This window comes from Hyaena hyaena, unplaced genomic scaffold, assembly GCF_003009895.1.
Source record: "Hyaena hyaena isolate Hyena2069 unplaced genomic scaffold, ASM300989v1 scaffold_21, whole genome shotgun sequence".
Taxonomy (NCBI): domain Eukaryota; kingdom Metazoa; phylum Chordata; class Mammalia; order Carnivora; family Hyaenidae; genus Hyaena; species Hyaena hyaena.
This window is the reverse complement of record NW_024080653.1, coordinates 757662-779482: the sequence shown is the minus strand read 5'-3', so window position 1 is coordinate 779482 and position 21821 is coordinate 757662. Positions and strand designations below refer to the sequence as shown.

General features: G+C 41.5%; 1 protein-coding gene and 1 long non-coding RNA gene across 2 annotated transcripts in view; both read left to right on the top strand.

Moving 5' to 3' along the window:
• The window catches only part of GRB2 (growth factor receptor bound protein 2), a 71508-nt gene that overhangs the window by 11896 nt on the left and 37791 nt on the right, over positions 1-21821 (top strand). The window lies entirely within an intron of this gene.
• LOC120228195 lies at positions 1197-21241 on the top strand. The gene is made up of 2 exons (XR_005527427.1): positions 1197-1349; positions 21058-21241. It is a non-coding gene; the product is annotated as an uncharacterized LOC120228195 (long non-coding RNA).

Genomic DNA, 21821 nt, shown 5'->3' with positions numbered 1-21821 from the left:
GGATATGTGTGTGTGTGTGTGTGTGTGTGTACATGTGGGTATTGAATACATTTTTTTGAAGATGATGCAGTAGAAAGGGGCTTAGCCCTTTGCCCCTGACTAGAGTTCAGAAGGGTTACGCCCTCCCGCTGTCTTGGAATGCCTGGTTAACCTTGGTTCACGTGGACCCCGCCCTCCAGCAGACCACTTTACTTTATTTAGGTCTACACGTTGACTCCTGCTGCTCTGAGAAGAGAGAGAAAAATGAAAGCATTTCACCGGAAGCCTAAAATAGAACTGAATGCTTCAGTATATCTCCTTTGTTACTGTCCCTCTTCTGCTTTTTTTTTTGGAGGGGAGGAGAAGAAGGGCACTGGGGCATAGAAATGGAAGGGATTGCCCTTCTGTTGCAGGTTTCAGCCTTGTATGGCTGAAATGAACCTAAATTTCCCTACCATTGTAGTGCAGGCTTCAGACAGTCCCAGGGGTTCTCCACCAGACAAGGGCGCCTGAATCCTCCCCGCTACGGCACATAACACATCCGAGCTTACCTCCGCCGTACATCTGCTGTTCTTCAGGCAGTGCTGCGTACAGATTCAGACCATTTTGAGCTCTCAAATCTGTGCTCATTCCGTTCTAGAGTTGGTGGCTTTTCTTTGCTATAAAGGCAGACCTTTGATTCTAGAAAAGAATCAACAGTGGATCATCTAGGTGTCTTCTACTTGTCTGGCACTAACTACCTTTATCAGTTTTCAAGACTTTTTTACAAATTGCTCTTGAGGGGTACCTGGCTGGCTCAGTAGTAGAGCATGTGACTCTTGATCTCTGGGTTGTGAGTTCAAGCCCCACATTGCGTGTAGAGATTACTTAAAAAATCTTTTTTTTTTTTTTATGTCTTATTTATTTCTGAGAGAGAGAGCGAGCAAGCGAGCGTGAGCAGGGCAGGGTCAGAGAGAGACAGAGACACAGAATCTGAAGCGGGCTCCAGCTAGCTGTCAGCACAGAGCCCTACGCGGGGCTCAAACCCACGAACCGTGAGATCATGACCTGAGCTGAAGTCAGCACTTAACCAACTGAGCCACCTAGGCGCCCCTAAAAATAAAAAATCTTAAAAAAAAGAAGTAGGTCTTGGCTTCACACTCGGCTCTTTGAAGCGTTCTGTTTTCAGAACGTGCAGGTGACCATGTTGTGATGTCACATCTACTGAGCATCTTGAGCCACTCCCTGGGATAAGTTGCTTTGAGAGTTGAGGAAGAAAATACAGGTTATACTTTCCTCCCTTCAGGACCTCTAAAATCACATAAGAGAAGTGAATTTATTGTGTGAAACAGGGTATGGCAGTATACAAAATTAGAGGATTTTTAGAACAGGTGAGGACCTTCAAAAATAAAAGATTTTATTTTTTAGATGAGGAAGTAGCCCGCAGAGGTTAAATGATCCATCCAAGATCACAACTTAGCACTTATTAAGGAACTGTTTTTTGTTTGTTTTTAAGTTTATTTACTTATTGGGTGGGGGGAGGGCAGAAGAGAGAGAATCCTAAGCAGGCTCCATGCTCTCAGTGGGGCTCAAATTCCCAAATCATGAGATCATGACCTGACCCGAAATCAAGAGTCTGGCTCCACCGACTGAACCATCTAGGAGTCCCCGTAAGGAACTGGTATTTAATGGAATGCTGAGTTGTGTCACACACTGTGACTGCCAGAGTAATAGTGTAGGAAGGGCAGAGATTGCTAAGAGCTGAAGTCTGAGAATCCTCTGTGGACGGAGTGTGACTTGAACCTGACCTCGTGAGATGGTGAGGGGGCATGGGTGCTTGTGTTGGAGGTAGGAATGCTAGAATGGGGTTGTGGATTGTGCCATAGTAGAAAAGGTGGAATTGGAGCAAGATAAGAAAAAAACAGTAAGAATTTGATCTTGTTCTTAAGCCTTTAGAGGCCTTTTAGCTGATGAGGGAGGTGTTCTGTGATAGGAGGGAAGCCTGGAGCCCCAGCCTGGAAAGTTGCATTTAACCGCCTGTGAGTCAGGTACCACCGTAGGTGTCAGAGGCCAGGAACGAAGGTCAGGGGTGGATGGCGTTGAAAGATGCTGGGGGGAAAATAATGGGATTTCTGCCTGTCTGCTGGGGATGTTCGGAATAAATCCTTGTAGCTCAGAAAAGAATGGCTACTGAGCTGTTCCTGAGAGGCAGGAATCTGACCTGGGCTTGGGTCGGTAATAGTTTTCACCACAGCTTGAAGTCCTGAGTTTGGATACAGGAGTTTCATTTCACGTGTTTGAGTGATTGAATTTAGACATAGGGTGGGGTTTCAAAGTACTTAGTAAGTACTTAGTAAGGAATTGTTTCAGATTCCTAGTATCAGTCTGCTTGGTAGAATCGTTTCTCTGCCTGTTGATAAGAATTCTTACTGATCTTGTTGACTAAAACCAGAATTTTGCATTTATGAATGGGGATGATTTGAATTCTCTTAGAACAAATAATTTGTTTGCCTTTGACTATACTCCTTTTTCCCCCTGGCATCCGATGTTTCCAAATAGGGGCAAAGAAGGAGATTTCAGTTCCTATACAGGACTCCTTTTGGGGGCCTGGATGAAGACCAGTCATCCCTGTTTAGAGAAAGAAATGAGTAAGGAACTACAGTGTTCCTTTGGGGGTTTTTCGGTTTTCACCTTTGTAAGCCATTATGGTTGAAGTCACACTTTAATACTACCATTTATGGAACATTTACTATGCCACAAAGTCATGCATTATTTCTAGTTTGGGTAGAAGGTTGGCCCTCGTTAGCCTCATCTTACACCTGTAGAAACCGGCTCACAAGTGAAGTAACTTGCTCAGGTTCACACATGTGTTAAGTGACAGCTGGGGCTTGATCTCGGGTCTGGCTGCAGTGCTCCCTCCGCAGTGCATTACTGCTCCTTTTAACTGTCCGGTGTGAGGAAACCAGAAGTGTGAGGTATCAGCAGGCCTGCTCTGCTCACCTGCCCGGCCTGGGCAGCCGGCTTGTGGCACTGCTTCTGCTGAGTGACTTATTGGACATCCTGTCTAAAGTAAATTGACTTCAGTAGTGAAAGAAGTGGAGAAAATGAGGTCATTTTGCCTGTCAGATTAGCAAAATGATAAAAACTGACCACACCCTATGTTGGCCAGGGTGTGGAGAAATGGGCTCTGTCACCTTCTGCCAATGGAGGTTTGTACCGATAATACAGTTTTTCTTAAAAACAATTTTTTTAAATGTTTACTTATTTTGAGAGAGAGACAGTGCAAGCACGGAGTAGAGAGAGAAAGAGGGAGACACCGAATCCAAAGCAGGCTCCAAGCTCTGGCTGTCAGCACAGAGCCCAACATGGGGCTTGAACTCATGACCTGAGCCAAAGTCAGACTCTCAACCAACTGAGCCGCCCAGGCACCCCAGTAATACAGTTTTTCTGAATGGTGGCTTGGTGATATCCATCAGAACATGAAATGACCCAACAGTTCTACTTCTAAAAATTTATTCTAAGAAAATTCTCAGACAAGTTTTTTTAAATGTAGACATAGGATATTTATTTCAGTTAATATAGGTACCACCTGGAAAATAAGTTTTTTGTAGTTAAATTATGAAATATGCATTTCAGGGATGTTAAAATGTGTAAAAAGAGACATCTTTGAATTGATGGAATTAAGCATATTACCAAAAAAACAAACAACCCCAACCAAAAAACCCAAAACCTAAGTAGCCCATGAGTGGGACACTACATAAGTGGGTTATGATGCCTGTGAGATGGAATGCTGTGAAAGCGTTCGTGTTGGTGTAAATCTATGTCAACACACAGTGTCTACACTTGGCACAGAGAAGTGTTTAAATGGATTCTCTTTTAAAAAGTAGTAATGTAACTAGTACATTGAGTGCCCAGGATGTCCTTGCACGAAGGTAAGTATTTTACTTCCATTCCCTTCTAGTCCTCCAAAGAAATCTTCAGAAAGATGCTGTTGTTCCCATTTTACTGATGAGGAATGTGAGCGTTAGGTTACGTAACTGGCGCAAGTTCACCAGTTAGCATTCAAATTCAGACTGATTTGAATCCAGATTCTGTGTTCTTAACTGCCACCCTGTAGGGCCTTTTCATACCCAAATGAGATCAAATAGAGAGGGAGCTCCCATTAAGGCTATTTCTATTTGCTTATTAAATACACGGATATCTTTCTGAATGGTCCTCTAAAAGGTAACAGTTACAACTTGCAAGGGGCTTGATTTCAGGTGATTTTTTTCCTCCGTTTTGGTACTCTTTTGTCTTTAACCAATTTACGGTTCTATTAAAACAATAAAGTTATGGGGCTCCTGTGTGGCTCAGTTAGTTAAGCTTCCAACTTTGGCTCAGATCATGATCTCGCAGTTCATGAGTTCAAGCCCCGCATCAGGCTCTTTGCTGACAGCTCAGAGCATGGAGCCTGCTTTGGATTCTGTGCCTCTCTCGCTCTCTCTGCCTCTCCCCTGCTCATGCTCTGTCTCTCTCAAAAATGGATAAACGATTAAAAACAAATTAAAAACAAAGTTATATTGAAACAGTTAACATTTTGCATCTATTTTACTTGATGAATATTGCAGGAAGTTAAAGTGCTCTGATTGGGGGTTTGTTTGTTCTTTAATGTTTATTTATGTATTTATTTATTGAGAGAGCAAACCCGCACTTGTACGAGCAGGGGAGGGCCAGAGAGAGAGAATCTCAAGGAGGCTTTGCGCTCTCAGTGCACAGCCAGACTTGGGGCTCAGTGTCACCAATTGGTTTGTTTTTTAATAGCTGAGGCCTGACCTGCTTTTAAATCTTTAAGCTGAAATTCACTGTGGGTCAGTGTCCTAAAACTTAGAGACATTTTCAAAAGTGATTCAAAATGACTTTAAGGAAAACGTTGTTCCTTTTGGCAAGATGCTCCATCAGTTTCACCTCCTTGTGGGTGTGGAATGAGAGACAGTGTTGTGGTAAAGAACACGTGCTCCAACACTCCAGGCTAGGCCCACCTGCTTTGAATCTCAGCTCTGCCGGTGGGAGATCTGGCATTTTGATCCTGGGCAATTTACTTTGTGCTCTGGTTCAACTGTGTGTAAAATGGAACCATTTTATACCTACCTTCCTAGAGTCACAATGAGGGTTAGAAAAGCTAATATATTAGTGTGCTTAACGCAGTGACTGGACTAAAGTAGAAAATAAGTCTAGCTGCCATTAGTTTTATTTTTTTTTAATCAGTTTTTAAAAAGATTTATTTAAGTAATCTCTACCCCGAAGGAGGGGCTTGAACTCCGTGACCCCAAGATCAAGAGTCTGCACCCTCCTACTGACTGAGCCAGCCAGGCGCCTCTCGCATTAATTTTATTAACATTATTCAGGTACACAGCTTTGATAAGAAGATGTCAGTCCAACCCCTGGCTCAGGTAACTGTTAAGTCACACGACTCTACTGATAAAACCAGCCAGCTTCTTGTCTTGATACTACCTCAGACTCAGAACTGTTTAAACCTTGTTGCAGAGCTCAGCTCAAAGCATGGCATTGGTGGCGGGTTGTGTGGAAGACACTTGGTTTCCCCATCCTTAAAGTCTTTGGTTTCCTTTCGGATTGAACCGAAAAGCAAGAAGATGGGCACCGGCACAGCCTTCTGCCGGGGCCTCCCTGTGTAGGCTTCCCTGGCTGAATGGAGCTTAGCGCTGTGCTTTGGCCAACACTGACACGGATTAGAAGAAAGAGCCTTGGGAAAGCTTGTTGTTTCATTCACTGTAAGGATATGAAGGAGCCTTCACTGTCTGCAAGTGTCCTCAGTGAGAGAAGATTCTCTCTGGTCTCCATGCCAGGAATAGGCGGATTTCCCCCCAAACAAGTTTCTAAAATCTTAGGAATTTGAAAGCTTAGAGCCTACTTGTATCCCATTTCCAGCAGCAGTTCTTGTGTTTTCTGTCCTGATATTTTTACCCAAACAGGTGCTAATGGTTGTCAGTAAAATACTGAAAGTATTTCCTTCAACAATGGCTTGCTTTCTTTTTTCTTTTTTTTAAAATATCTCTTTAATGTCTTTTTTTGCTGTTAATTTTTAATTTGCTCTTTCCGATGGCCTTTTAAAATCTAGGTTTACAAAATGACAAAAGCCTTCTGAGAAACTTTGCTTTTGAAAAATTCCAAAAAGCATCAATCTAATTATAAAGTGAGGGGAAATTTTGAACCTTGGAACTGTAGGCTTTGCAGGAGCTAGAAGGGAGGGTGTGTTATTAGTGAGAAAATAGATCATCCCTTGTCGTCTTTGTGTTATTCTCGCACAGACCTTTGTTTTCATAGAGAAGTGTGGTTTCAGATGGGTTGCTGGGGGAAAATAGATTTGTAGCATCTTATTAACAATATTTCCATTTTACTTTACCATTTAAAATTACTTGAATATACATTCATAGAAAAAATAGGACACTCAAAATCCTGTATGTTCCCCCCCAACCCCCCGTAATTTTACAGTTTAGATCTCTTCTAAACTTTATCATCATATATACATTTTCATAATGCTGTAATTGTAGTGGACTTAAATACCACATAATTTACCATTTTCCCATACTGGTTTTACTGATTATTTTTTGTTTGTCTATTGATTCTGAGAGTGAACAAGAGCAGGGAGGGGCAGAGGGGGAGACAGAGAATCCTAAGCAGGCTCTGAGCCGTCAGCAACTGAGGCCTTGATCCCCCGAACCATGAGATCGTGGCCAGAGCTGAAATCAAGAGTCAGATGTTTAACCGACTGAGCTACGCAGGCGTCCGGGTTTTACTGATTATTTGTAATAGTTTGATATTATTAAGTTCTTCTAAAGTTAACAATCTAAGAATAAAAAAATAAAGTTAATGATCTGTAATATAATAGACTTAACCATTTCCCTATTGCTGAAAATTAGCTTGTTTCTAATAATAATTTTGTTCGTAATCTCAAAGAAGGCTCTTGGCGTATGTGTTGTTCTACTTTCCAAAAGAGCTGAGCATATTACGTGCTTGAGGTCTGGTTAAGTGAGAATGGCCTGTAATCCATAGCCAGAATACATAATAATAGCACAGCTAATGTCTGCTTCATGCTTCAGTCTCTTGTAGCACAGAACATTATTTCACAATTTGACAGTGTTTTATAGGACTGTGAACCAGATATGTGAAATGATAAAACCTCCACTCAGCATCTCAGATACTTGACAACAGCACATAGTTTTTCTGAGGCATGTTCTGTTTTGTGCTATTCATTCTGCTGATTAATTTATTTATTTTTAAGTTTATTTATTTTGAGATAGCCGAGCGTGTGGGGAGGGGCAGAGAGAGAGGGAGGTGGGGCGAGAGAATCCCAAGCAGGCTCTGCTCCGTCATCGTGGAGCCCAGTGCGGGGCTTGAACTCCTAAACCGTTAGATCATGACCTGAGCCAAAATCAAGAGTCGGACACTTTTTTTTTTTTTTAATGTTTTATTTCTGAGAGAGAGACAGCGTGAGCAGGGAAGGGTCAGAGAGAGAGGGAGATACAGAATCTGAAGCAGGCTCCAGGCTCTGAGCTAGCTGTCAGCACAGAGCCTGATGCGGGGCTCAAACCCATGAACCGTGAGATCATGACCTGAGCTGACGTCAGACGCTCCTAATTTGCTTTTATAACTGTGTCAGGTTAATAAGTAATTATGATAGTTGAGAAGTTTGATATGTATTCATAGACGTAGTTTTTTTTTTTAAGTGTATTTATTTACTTAAGTAATCTCTATACCCAACATGGGACTCAAACTCACCACCCTGAGATCAAGAGTTGCAGCCAGGTGCCTCTTGTAGGTATAGTTTTAATTCCATTTGACTTAGGGTTGCCTAAATGAAACCCTTCTAGAGGGAAATCATCCATGCTAACTTACGTTTAGAAAAACAAACCAGGCTTTGTTAGTTGATGCTGCAAATGTTGAACTCTTTAGAACCAGGACCCTTGCCGAGAGCTTTTAACAAAAAGGTAGAGTGACTTACTGAAGCATCCTCACTTCCATGTACTGCAGTATAAAGAAAAAATCTGTTGGTAACGGTTGTTTTCTCTGGATATTTGAGATTATGGTGAATTTTCACTTTCTGTAACATGTATTTCTATAATTGATGTTCTTGTAAACATATATTTGTTTCATAACCAGAAAAACATAAAAAACAAAAGCACTACGATAGTTTCTCAGATGTCCGTTTACAAATCAACAAACATTGGAAAGCCTGTTTTGCTTTCTTAACAAGGGGGAAGAAAATACTGTGTACAGCTCATGGTGCAGATTGTTTTATATTAAGACTCCTCTTGGTTCAGAAGCACAAGCATCGTCCACATCATCTAGGACTGTTGCACAGGCTTTGTGTAGAATGTGTGGTCATAAAGTAGAAGCATGCTCAGCCCTCTTCCTTATGAATGGATTGGCCCTAAAATTGGTCTTGCTGCCCAGAGCTAGTTATTTCTCCCTCATCTTTTCCCTACACCTGATACAAAAGTAATATGTGCTTTCCTACATATTTAATGTTGACTTAAGTCAGTTTTCAAACTGGATTAAAATTACTAATACAGCCACATTGCACTTTTCAGAGGTTTAATTATTCATTTCTCCTTTTGTCCATATTTAGGTGTAGTCAGGCTGACGTTCTGTTATTTATCAACTTTGATAGAATGTGTAGCTTAGAAAAGTAAAACTTAGACAAAAAGATTTGAAGTTATTAATGGTTTCTAGTTACCTATTCATTAAAAATCTGGTGTCTTCATCTTATTCTTTTAAAACGCTTATTAGAATTACTTAATAGAAAAGTCTAAAAGAAAGGTAGGCCATACTCGTCACCCAGGCAACTTGTTTTGAAATTAAATAAATAAATGTCTCACTTAACTGTTAGAAAATGTAAAAAAGGAAACTCATTGGTCAGGTTTTCTGTAACCTTTCAGGAAAAAAAAATATTAATGAATATAGCCACAGTTACTTTTTTAATGCTTTCCGGATACAGTGAGAAACACATTGAAACCATGCTGAAAATTTTAGTAATGAAAGTAAGCAGGTACTTCAGCTTACTGAAGAAAGGACAGGGTTTCTGTTGAAGTATACAGTACCTCTTTAGAAAATAGTAGTAGCTCAAAGGATTTCTATGCCAGGCTGCTAGAGAAGATAATGATTACTGCTTTCACCAAGTGACATGTTAAAGCTGAATCTGAGTAGATCTTGAACCTGAAATTGGCGTCAGTTTTCTCAAACTGTGTTACTATTGTTCATATGAGATATCCAGGTGAATTTGTGACTGATGGCCACTTAGTGCTAGAAGTGGAAACTAGTATTCCTGCAGGTCTTTTCTTGAGATTAATTACATTATTGGTTTCCAAAATTTAGGTTACTGGTGTGGCAGAAAGAAATATTTTATTTCCATTAACTTGGAAAGTCATACTCTATATGTTCAGAAGCCCTTTATCTGCCTTCTTAGAGCACATTGTATTAACTACCCCCACCTGAACAGCTGTTGTCTTTAAAGACTGTAGCATATTTAAATTGAGCTATTTGTTGGTATTGTGGATTGAAGTCTAACATTTCTGCATGTTCCTTCTTTCGCTCCTCTCCTTTCCAATTAAATAGTAAAGGCCTAGCAAAAAGGGCATGCTTCTCCTCTCCATATTCTCAAGTAACCTGATGAGAAATTATTCTTGTATTACCTGCTTTGAGGTTTAGGTTTGGAGTTTTATATATAAAATAATAGCAACCTCCTTTTGGAGTGAACTATGGCATTTACAGCTATAAATTTCCCTCTAAATTTTGCTTTAGCTGCATCCCATAAATTTGGGTATGCAGTTATTTTTTTCATTCATCTCAAAGTATTTTCTAATATCCCTTGTTATTTTTTCTTTGGCCCACTGGCTATTTAGAAGTGTGTTGTTTAATTTCCACATATTTGTGAATTTCCTAGAATTCTGTCTGGTGTTGAATTCTGTTATTTCATTGTGCATGTAGAACACACTTTGAATTATTTCAGTCTTTTTAAGTTTATTGATGCTTGTTTTATTGCGTCACAGATGATCCTGAAAACTGTCCTGCTGCACACTGGAGATGAATGTTTATTCTGCTATTGTTGGGCGGAGTTCCATAGATGTCTGGTAGGCGAGGCCTGCCTGGCTCAGATGGTACAACATGTAACTCTAGATCTCATAGTCATGAGTCCAAGCCCCATGTAAGGCATAGAGATTAGGAAAGAAGAAAGGAAAGTTAAGGAAAGGAAAGGGATGTCTGTTAGGTCTAGTTGGTTAATACTTTTTTCCCCTCAACTGTGTCATGATAGTTGTAGAATTTTGGTGAATTCTTAAAACTACCTATCCAGTATCTTGGTAAATCACAACAAATTACTTAGTATCTCCTACCTGAAGGGTACTGTGCTTAGTGCAGAAGGTTCAAAATATGCATAATACTTAGTAATACGCTGTTTTAAGAGCTGTGCCAGAGGTGTGCACTGGATGTTCTGAGTGAAACAAAACTTAATGAGACATGAGTATTGAAAATGTTTTCAAGATAATTTAGAAATGCTCAGGACCACTTTGTCCTTCCAGATATGCTTGATTTCCTGAGGACTTCTGTGTCTAACATTAGTAGACTTGTTACCAGCTCTGAAGAGATGTTGGAGTTGTCCTAGAACACTTAAACTTGGAAGGTTAATAGCCTTTCATAGTTTCTGGCAGTTACAAAAGTAGATACGAGCCCTATTGTAATAGAATGGCACATGCAGGAGCTTCAAAGTTAATTATGACCCTTCTTTAGTTAAGTGCCTTTAAACTCAGATTTTGTGTCCCTGACACCACAACCCCTTTGAAGGAAGTATTTGTTTATTTTGAGAGAGAGCATGAGGAGGGGAGGAGCAGAGAGAGGTAGACATAGAATCCAAAGCAGGCTCCAGGCTCTGAGCTGTCAGCACAAAGCCCAGTGTGGGGCTTGAACCCACGAACCTCAAGATCATCACCTGAGCCAAAGTCGGATGCTTAACCAACTGAGCCACCTGGGTGCCCTGATATTTCAAAAATTTAAAAAGCCAGTTGTTGGGGGGGCCTGGATGACCCAGTTGGTTAAGCATCCGACTCTTGATTTCAGCTGAGGTCATGATCTCACAGTTGTGAGATCAAGCCCCTCATCAGGCTCCACAGTAGTTATGGAGCCTGCTTAAGATTCTCTCCCCTCCCTCTGCCCATCTCCTGCTAGCATGTGCTTTCTTTCCCTCTAGGAAAAAAAAAATCTTAAAAAGACACTGGTCAAAGAAGGAGAAGATGGAGTCCTTTTTCATGAAGCCTTTGTAAAGAAAATTTCTCAAGTAAATAACCTTTAGATTTCCCTTCATAGACCTGAAAACATTTACCTAATTGATATTATTTTTTCAAAGCTGCTCATTTCTATTTTTTAAGTTTAAAAAAATAAAAATTTTAATGTTTATTTTAGAGAGAGAGAGACTGTGAGCGGGCAAGGGGCAGAGAGAGAGGGAGACAAAGCAGGCTGTGAGGTGTCAGCACAGAGTCTGACACATCAGGGCTGGAACTCACAAACTGCAAGATCATGACCTGAGCCAAAGTCAGATGCTTAACTGAGCTGCCCTGGCGCCCCTATTTTTTTTTTTTTTTTTAAGAGTTTTTAAATGTTTGTTTATTTTTGAAAGAGACAGATAGTCAAATGGAGGAGGGGCAGAAGGAGAGGGAGACAGAGAATCCAAAGCAGGCTCCAGGCTCTGGGCTGTCAGCACAGAACCTGATGCGGGGCTCAAACTCATGAACTGTGAGATGACCTGAGCCAAAGTCAGACGCTTAACCGATTGAGCCACCCACATACCCCAATTTTATTTTTAAGTTGTTTTTACTTAAGTAATCTCTACACCCACCATGGGGCTTGAACTCATAACCCCAAGATCAGAAGTTGTACATGTTCTTTCCACTGAGCCAGCCAGGAGCCCCTGTGCACATAGATTCTAAAAAGTACATATACATACATATACTGGAAGTTTAATATTCTCTTGGCTCTTTTTTTTTTTATGTTAAAGTTTTGATTCTTTTTTTTTTTTTTACAATAGTTTATTGTCAAATTAGTTTCCACATAACACCCAGTGCTCATCCCCACGAGTGCCCTCCTCCATGCCCATCCCCTACATCCATCAGTCCTCAGTTTTTGTCAGCATTCAAGAGTCTCTCATGGTTTATTCTCTTGGCTCTTTGATGGTTCCCTACTTAATGACAGTTTTCTAAAGCTTATAAATACTTGTTTCTCTAGAAGGTGTTACTTCTCATGTAATACATGTTAATGACACTGGAGCACAAAGTGTTGGGTCCCCGTATGCCTGATCTTTACTGCTGCACTATTCAGTACTGTGGCCACCAGCTATACATGACTATTAAAATTTATTAATTTAAGTTAGGGGTGCCTGGGTGGCTCAGTTGATTAAGCGTCTGACTCTTGGTTTTGGTCCAGGTCATGGTCTCATGGTTCTTGTGTTTGAGCCCCACATCGGGCTCTGTGGGTTTAGGCTCAAAATAAGTAAACTTAAAAAAAAATTTATATTATGTCAAATAAAAAATTGTCTTCACTTGCATTGGCTGTATTTCAGCATCTCAGCAGTTACATGTGGCTGGTGACTGCTGTAGCGCAGACATAGGACATTTGCATCGTTGCAGGACGTGTTTTTGGACAGCTCTGCTATACGTTGCCATTACCCAGATAACATGGTTAGTGGTCAGAGTATTTTGGGTTTCACCTTGAAATGCCAGGAATCCTCTCTTCTCCCTTTGCAAAAGTATCCAGGATTACTCTGGTCCTTGGAGTGAGGCCCTTGGGGTGGGAGAGGGAAGGCAGAATAGAATACTGCTGTAGGCTGGGGTAGAACTGGGGTGGGCTCTCTCTCTAGAGTTTTTTCCCCATCTGTACTCCTCCCTTTCCTTGTAAGCCTTTGATTTCTCAACCCCCCTTCTTCATGGTCCCTCTGCACTTCCAGCCTGTGCAGAAGCAGATACTGGGTACCTGTTGTCACCTGGTATTGTCTTTTGAAAATTGAAGGACCAGCAGAAGCGTGCTAGTAGACTAGCTCTACTGGTATGACCTATGAGGTTGTCCAGTCTAGGGCTCCTTCTTCTAATTTGGGTTCCTTGTGTCACTGGATGTGTAATGTGGTCTGGAACTAAATGTGCAGACAGCAGCATCTGAGGTACATCGAGAGAGCAGAGGCAGCACTTCTTTGAATTCAGCAAAACCATAATTATTGTGTTGTGTTTTTTTTTCAGAACTGTGTTATGTAAATAATCTTAGAGAAAGTCTTATTCTTCTTGTAGTGCCACTTTGATTCTTTGTGTTAACTTGCACTAAAATTTTGCACAGTATCCTCACCGACAAAGCTCTACAGTGTTTTGTTGATGAATATTGTTGCCACTAATGTCAAATAATGGGTCAGTTCATCTTCACGCTGTCTTTAAGCAAAATTTGGTCAGTTTTCAGTTGGTTGCATAATTTCTCTGAACAACGAGCTATTTTACATCGTCTGGTGTTTGGTCACGTTGTTCTTTTCGTCCAGTGTAATCTTGGCTACCTCTCCTCTTTCCCTATGTACCTAGAGCAAGCCCTGAGCTCCAGAAGTCTTTTCTGAGCCTTTTCTCTTCCTCAAGTGCCTCTCCACTGCTCCTTAGTTCCACTGTATACATCTGATCACAGCGTATTTTTATTTCCCTGTATCTCAGTAGGATCCTGTGTCTCAGGGTCTTGCACAGTGCCCAGCAACATGGTAGGTTAGTGGGTTGGAGTGGAGGGAAGCATTGAAACCCACATCAGATGTGTCCTATTCGTACGGATTAAGTACAAGGTTGATACTGTCTTTGTTATTGCCAGCATTGCACTGTCAGAGGTTAGGCTTGGTTCTTAAGTTGCCTCAGCTGTTTTGAGATTAATTTAGGTGACATAGACCAGAAATTGGAATCCTTGAATTTCTGTTGTATTTTCTGTTATGTTTTGCTATTGCCTTAGGTTTCTTAGCTACTTTTCCATGGAGTCTTTGTATAGTTACATTTTTTTCTGTATATTATCTAAAGAATACTGAATTGGTTAAAAAAAATTTTTTTTTAATGTTTTATTTTTGAGACAGTGTGAGCAGGGGAGGGGCAGAGAGAGAGGGATACATAGAATCTGAAACAGGCACCAGGCTCTGAGCTGTCAGCACAGAGCCCAACGCGGGGCTCGAACCCTCAACCGCGAGATCATGACCTGAGCCAAAGTCAGACGCTCAACTGACTGAGCCACCCAGCTGCCCCAGTCAGTTTTATTTTTGAGCTGCTGTCCAGAAAACATTTTCCAGTTTCTCCAGTTTTTGTTTGGGGGCATTTATTCCATCCATAGTCATGGTGGCATTTATTTTAGAAGAGAGTCCATTAGGAGATTCAGAATACTTAGGCTTTCTCTCCAGAGTTCTTTTTTTTTTTTTTTTAATTAAAAAATATGTTTTAGTTATTTTTGAGAGGGAGCAAGCATGAGCAGGGGAGGGGCAGAGGAGAGGAGGACAGAGGATTGGAAGCAGGCTCCATGGTGACAGCAGCAAACCCAATTTGGGGCTCAAATTCATGAACCATGAGACTATGACCAGAGCCGAAGTTGGTCTCTCAACCAACTAAGCCACCCAAGTGCCCCTGTTCTTTATTCTTTAAGTGTATACGCAGAAAGAGGAGGGGCCCCTGGGTGACTAAGTTGGTTAAACATCTGACTCTTGATTTTTGCTCAGGTTATGATCTCGTGGTTCCTTAGATTGAGCCTTGTTTTGGGCTCTGTGCTGACAGCACAAAGCCTGCTTGGGATATTCTCTCTCTCTCTCTCTCTCTCTCTCTCTCTCTTTCTCTTTCTCTGTCTCTCTCTCTCTCTCTCTCTGTCCCTCTTCTCGTGTGTGTGCCAAGGGGGCTCTGACACCATGACGCAGGGTAGTGGGGACACAGAAGGGAAGGAAGAAATGGGGCATGACCCCAGAGGAGGGAGCCAAATACGGAACAGAATTCAACCTGCACTGCCAGACCCTCTAGGGTGCTGTTAGATAGGCAGCAAATGACACATGCTCGCGTGCTCGCTCGCTCTCTCGCTCTCTCTCTCGCTCTCTCTCTCAAATAAACTTAAGAAAAAACAGGAAAAAAAATTCCAAGAAATCGTTTGAAGTAACCCCGATGATTTTTTCTAATTTACATAATTTACACAAGTCATAGCCTTGAGGAAAGTGCCAGAGAACAGCTTCACAAAGCACTGGATTTAGGGAAGAGGAGTCTTCTTTTTTTTTTCTTTTTTTAGAAGTTTTTTTTTTTATTAAAAATTTTTTTTCTAATGTTTTATTTATTTCTGAGAGAGAGAGAGAGAGAGAGACAGCGTGAGCAGGGGAGGGTCAGAGAGAGAGGGAGACACAGAATCCGAAGCAGGCTTCAGCCTCTGCACTGTCAGCACAGAGCCCAATGCGGGGCTCAAACCCACGAACCGCGAGATCATGCCCTGAGCTGAAGTTGGAGGCTTAACTGACTGAGCCACGCTTAACTGACTGAGCCACCCAGGCGCCCCAAGAGGAGTCTTTTCTTATCGGATGTTCTCTTGAGTTTATTCGTAAAAAGTGAGGTGGGTTGAGGGGAAGTGAGAAGAATTTCTTATCTATTTATTTATTTATTTATTTATTTATTTATTTAGAAACTTTACCAGAACACTTTGCTTCCAAACAATTGTTTGAACTCTTACCTGTGTCCCTATATGTCCAGGGATGCTTTCCGACCTCTTATTAGCAAAACACCTAGGAGTGGGTAGGAGTTGGGACATGCTTTGCGATGCCGGGCATAGCTGTAGCCAACCTGGAACAGACCCAAACCGAAGGCGATCCTGAAGTCAGAATGCACAAGTGGTGTACATACTATACTTCTCTTAGTCGGACTCTGAAAAGTATTCATGGGAGAGTGATCCAGGCAGATCTGACAAACTTCCAATTTGTTCATAGACCGACATTTCAGTTCTTCTAGGCCCTGAGGAGTGGGTTTCCACCAACAAGGCACTAATACCTCCTTTTCAGTTTACCGATAGAAGCGAGCTCTTGGAAATGTGCATATATTGGTGATAAACTTGGAGCTGGAACAGTGGCAGACCTATGTCAACATTGTATCCTTGTGATATTCACAAAATAATGAATTTGCATCTGTAGTGTGGCCTGGCTTCAGCCATTGAATCTGTGAGTCAATCTAAGCTTCAACTTTGAGCATTAATTTTAAGGGGGCACCTGGCTGGTTTAGTCTGTAGACCATGTGACTCTTAATCTCAGGATCTGGAGTTCAAGCCCCTTGTTGGGCATGAAGCCTACTTAAAACAAACAAAATTTTTTTTAATTCCAGGGGTGCCTGGATGGCTCGGTCAGTTAAGCATCCAACTTTGGCTTGGGTCATGATCTCACAGTTTGTGAGTTTGAGCCCCATGTCGTCTCTCAGCTGTCGGCACAGAGCCCGCTTTGGATCTTCTGTCCTGCTCTCTCTGCCACCCCACCCCCTCAAAATTAACTAAACATGAAAAAAAAAAGTGTTAGGTGTCTGTGCCTCTTCATTAGTAATAGGATGGTTTACGTATTAATGGTATCCTTAAAGCAAATGGATGACCTATATTTTGAGTTTTTATAGTAGTGGTAGGTGCATCAGAGAGTCCTTAAGTTCTTTTTTTTTTTTTTTTTAAATGTATTTATTTCTAGAGAGAGAGAGACAGCATGAACAGGGGAGGGTCAGAGAGAGAGGGAGTCACAGACTGAAACAGGCTCCAGGCTCCGAGCTGGCAGCCAGCACAGAGCCTGACGCGGGGCTCGAACCCACGAACCGCGAGGTCATGACCCAAGCGAAAGTCGGACGCTCAACCGACTAAGCCACCCAGGCGCCCCGAGAGTCCTTAAGTTCTTAAGTAGCATCTCTGTTATGACTGGTGTCGTTGTTCAGTAGGCTGGTTGGCTGGAGTCAGAAAGTCCATTTTTTACCAACCCAGCCCTTGTCTCAGGAACCTTGTGAGGTGACTAAGCAGCTGAGCTCAGAAGAAACAAAGGAATAAATTGGAGTTTTTTTCAGTACGAGGTTGACCAGTCTTAAACTTGAGTAAAGCAATATAAGATTTATCTTTGCCTTCTTAAATATTTATCTTTGGGTCCTGGCATTGTAGTGTAAGAAACCTCCAGTTTTGCTACACCTTTAAGCTGCTACTCCCTGTCTTTGCGTGAAATCATTGAAATAACTTAGTTTTGATACATCCCCTTTTGAACTCAGGACTATCTGGTGGTAAGTTGATGTAAAATGAAGGAATTCATAATACATTTCTGAGATTTTCTCTTCACGCACTGTGTTTAGGTCAGTCAGCAAGCTTTTGTGTGTGCGCCAGCCGTTGCAGTGTGCTTGGGACTTCGAGTTGGGCTGGTTGAGGCTCTTTGTTCCTGCAAATCAGCGTATAGGAGACTGTTCTTTGAAATGCATCTTCTGATAAAATGCCAATTCAGAGGATTTATAGTAAGATAGACTCAGATGTAGTGATTGTGGACTGTAAGTAAATCATTTTGGACTCAGGATACTAAGAAGTACTGCATGAAATGGTAGCTACCATCCGAGTAATCAGAACCTTCTAGGTAGAAGAAAACAGGAGTCCAGAGATGATGTGAACATGGAGATGCCTTACTAAAGCAAAGCTTTGCTAGGGCAAGAAAATTAGTTCTTACTGAGCTCATAGTTTTGGAAGCCAGGCAGGCTTTGTACCAGGTCCTTTGTCCGCTCCTTAGCAGCTCAATGAGAGAGCCTTTTCAAATGCCTTAATAGCGACTCAGAGAGGTTGAGTAACTTGTGCGAAATTGCATAGCTAATGAGTGGGAGGGTAGATAGACATTTGCACATACTTTGGTCAGATTTAGATTTTCAACTGTGGGCTGATTAGAAGGCAGGCATTTATGTTGATGTAACAGCAGCATTTTCTAATAGGTCCTGGAACAGTGAGATTACCAAAGCTGTGTTTTGGAAAGATGACTTTGACTAGGGAAAGGTTAAAGGCAAGATAAGGCATAGGGATGAAGAGCCAGGGCTGGAGCCAGAGAGTCTGGGTTTAGACTTCAGCCTTGCTATTTGCCATGAGTGTGATGTTGGGCAAGTATTTTATTTAACTCCTTTATGCCAAATTTCCTCATTGGAAAAATGGGACTACTAATAGTACTTACCTGATTTTTGAGAGGATGAGGTGAATTGAATATGTAAGCAGGGGCTCCTGGGTGGCTCAGTTGGTTAAGCATCCGACTTCGGCTCAGGTCACAATATCTTGTTTCATGAGTTCGAGCCCCATGTCAGGCTCTGTACACTGACAGCTCAGAGCCTGGAGCCTGCTTTGGATTCTGTGTCTCCCTCCCTCTCTGCCCCTCCCCTGCTTGTGCGCGCACGCTCTCTCTCTCTCTCTCAAAAATAGACAACAAAAAATAAATAAATACGTAAGTATTTAAAATTACAACTATGTAGTTGTATCCCATCAGGCTGCCGTTGGATAAGTCCTCGGGAGCCGAGAAGAGTCACAGTCTAGAGGGCATTACAAGGGGAGAAATGCCTGCTCAGGGCAAGAGATGCAGGCAGGCAGGCAGGCAGGCTGGGAGGCTTGAGGCTGGCACACGCTGGTACTACTGCTAACCAAGGTGGGAAAGTTAAGGATTAGCTAATTGAGGAAAATAGGAGCTTGAATGCTAAACCATAGGAAGAGGTTGACTAAAAATATTGCAGATGGTTTAGAATCTACCCACGGATGAATAAAGTAAACCGTAACAGGAACCACCTCGGTGCTCACAAGGTAACTTCCTTCTGTATCCTCCACGGCAAGAAGCAGTCTTCACCTGGAGGAGCATGAATCACCCCTGTGACTTAAGTGCTTTAGGCAATTCCTGTTTCACTGTCTGTCTTAAAATAGAGTGACGGATGGGATTGTGACTCTTTGCTGCAGATGCTAGAATCCATTGGAGTAGACTTTCTAAATTGGTTACAGTAGAATGTAATTTTTATTGACATAGCAAATAGCATAGCCCTATAAATGAAAGGTTCAGATGAGAATTCCCATGTAAGACAGTCAAATACTAAAGTCTTGTGTTAATTTTATACTTCTCATTAGCCCTATTATGCTCATTAAGGTAGGCCTAGGTAGGTAAAGTTTCCTGGCTTAGCTAAAATGATTTCTGCTTAAACAGAGCTAATTCGTATGAACGGAAGGTTGAAAACACAGGTACTTCTCCCCAAGTCCAGTGGAGAGGGACCATTAACAGTGCTGTCAGTTGTCAAGGGGAAGTTGGGTTTGCCTCCATTTCATCAGAGTGCTATCTCTGTGAGATTCCTAAAGCCTTGTAATATACCAAAGCGGGGCTTCTGCTAACTGGTGTATATCATGGGGTATTTTCGCTGGGAATCTTTGGCTTCCTGTTGGTCTATTTAATTATTGATGTAAGAACTGTTTGTTGCATCTCTGTTGCAGCAGTTCTTAACCTGTTTTTGGATGTCTCACTTTTGAAAATCTGTTAAAAACTATTTCCTGCCTTCCAAATGTATATAAAAAGACTATGTATTAAGAACCTCTGCTTTATTTTAGAATATGCTAGGTGTTGAGGCAGTTCAACATAAATGTAAAACAATTCCTGTCCTCCAGGAATTTAGTATTTAGTTGAAAAGAAGTGACTAATGCAGAAACAGTTATGTTTACATGTAATAACATAAAGTGCCCAGGATGTAGCTGGTGTTATAGCAGACATTCAGTAAATGAGGTAGTTATAATAGTTGGCTGCTGTTAACTGTTGAAGGCATTGAACATTCAGAGAAAGTAGCTATTGGAGATTAAAGGTAAGAAGAGAAATGCTGATCCTGAGTGGCTAAGATCTGGATAGGTAGAAAAAGGTAGTGTTCACAGAGGGTTGGAGTGTACATGGAATATGAGTTTCAAAGTGATCAGTATGGCAGTCTCTTTTTTGCAATGAAATTTGTGATGGTTCCTGATCACTGCCCAAATCTAGCCCAGTCTGCCCAGAAATAATCACTGTTTATATTTTATTTTCTAATGATCATTTATCTAGACATTTTTAAAGTAGAGATCACACCATATGTGAAAGTGCCTTTTTAAAAAAATCAGTATTTTTCCATTGAATTAAGCTGCTGTTGTTTGTGTACCACAAAATATGCTACTCGTCTAAATATAGGCTTATGTTATCAGAAAGATCAAAAGCTTGGGTAGAGATCAGATATGGTTTGATCAGGGCTTCAGCTTAGTGTCTCCGTTAGTTTTTGGTAGCTATGCCTTGTTACACATATTAGCTTTGTTCTGAGGCTGGTTTTCAGTGTGCTTGTCACCCGGGAACTTGACCAAAAGACCTATTAATATCAGGAGGGAGAGAAGTGTGCCCTTTCACCTCCAGCAAAAGTCTTGAAATTTGGGTTGGTTGGTTGAAGTAACCAAGGACTAAGCCAGTCACTGGAGGGTTAGGGGAGAGTTGATTGGGGGTCCAGTCCCACCCAAGCCTTGTGGGTACTACATAGAGGCAGACTAGAGTTGAGGAGACCACTCAGTGACCCCTCCACCCATGCTATAATAAACTCTTAGAAGCAACATTTGTAACAGCTGCAGACTGTCTCATTATATATATTTAACCATTCCACTACTGTTGGACATATTAGAATGTTTCCTCTCCCTGGCCCACTGTTTTAAATAATGCTGAGGTGAACATCCTTATTATATTTAGAAGTGTTTTAAAGGAAAAACAGGACTTGGTACCTGAGTAGATGTGCATATGAAAGAAAGGGAAAAGAAGTCATGGTGAAAGTGGTATTACCACAGAGTTGCCAGTGGGATAGCAGGGAGGCCTGGAGGTCGGACGATTGGTTTTGGTGCTCACAGATTGAATAAGAGCCATTCCTCCAGTGGTTCTGGTCACTTTTTGGTGTTCCTGAGCAGCCCTGGGGTCCCTACCTGTTGGGTTATTAATTGTTCCCAGTTACTTACATCTATTCAATTTTTAAAGATGCTAATTGTACTGATGGTACTTTTTTCTTTTACTCATTATTTTCTTTCTGTCCCCCACAGCCCCATTGTCCTTCGATTTGAACCTTTCACCTTGATGGAAATGGTACCAGATGTTCCTTTCCAAGCCGTACAGTCAGTCATTACTACCATGGTTGTAAAGGCAGCTTCTGTCCAGGATTGCCTGTCCCTGCTGTCCCCTTCAGTTTTACTGTTTCACTTCTATTAAAAATGCATAACTGATTTATTCTGAGTAAAAGGACAGCTTAATTTTCTGTACCATTATGTACAACAAAAGTAGAATTCATTAAAGTAGGATTGAGAATTTCTTTGATAAAAGGTTCTAACTGGAAAGATTAAAAAATTCTTAGAGGGTTTTTGGTTTGGTTTGGTTTTGAGACCGCTAAAAGTAGGAGATCTGGTTTAAGATGAGCCATTAGCTCCTACTCCCTTCATGGACTTTTTCCCAGTTTACATGTAAGCATCTGGGTGAGCAGCAGATGGTAGGATTGGTATTAGACACCTGCCAGCTTACATATTCTCAGTGTAGCAGTCGTTTGATACTAGAACTGCCAGAGAATGTCCTAAAAATAAAGATGGCCAGCAGCAGAGGAGAGGCTCACCAGAGACGTTTGCTCTTTGTCTTCATGATCTGCCATCAGAAGTTTGGTTATGAAGTTCAAAACTGCCAAATAAAAGGCTCTTTTATATTTTCAGACTGCCCTGCCTTCCAGAAATTCAGAGGAGTTATTCTTTTTGAAGACTGACCTAAGTAAATAAGTGGTTAGATTTCTTCCTCCTCCTCCTCCTCCTCCTCCTCCTCTCCT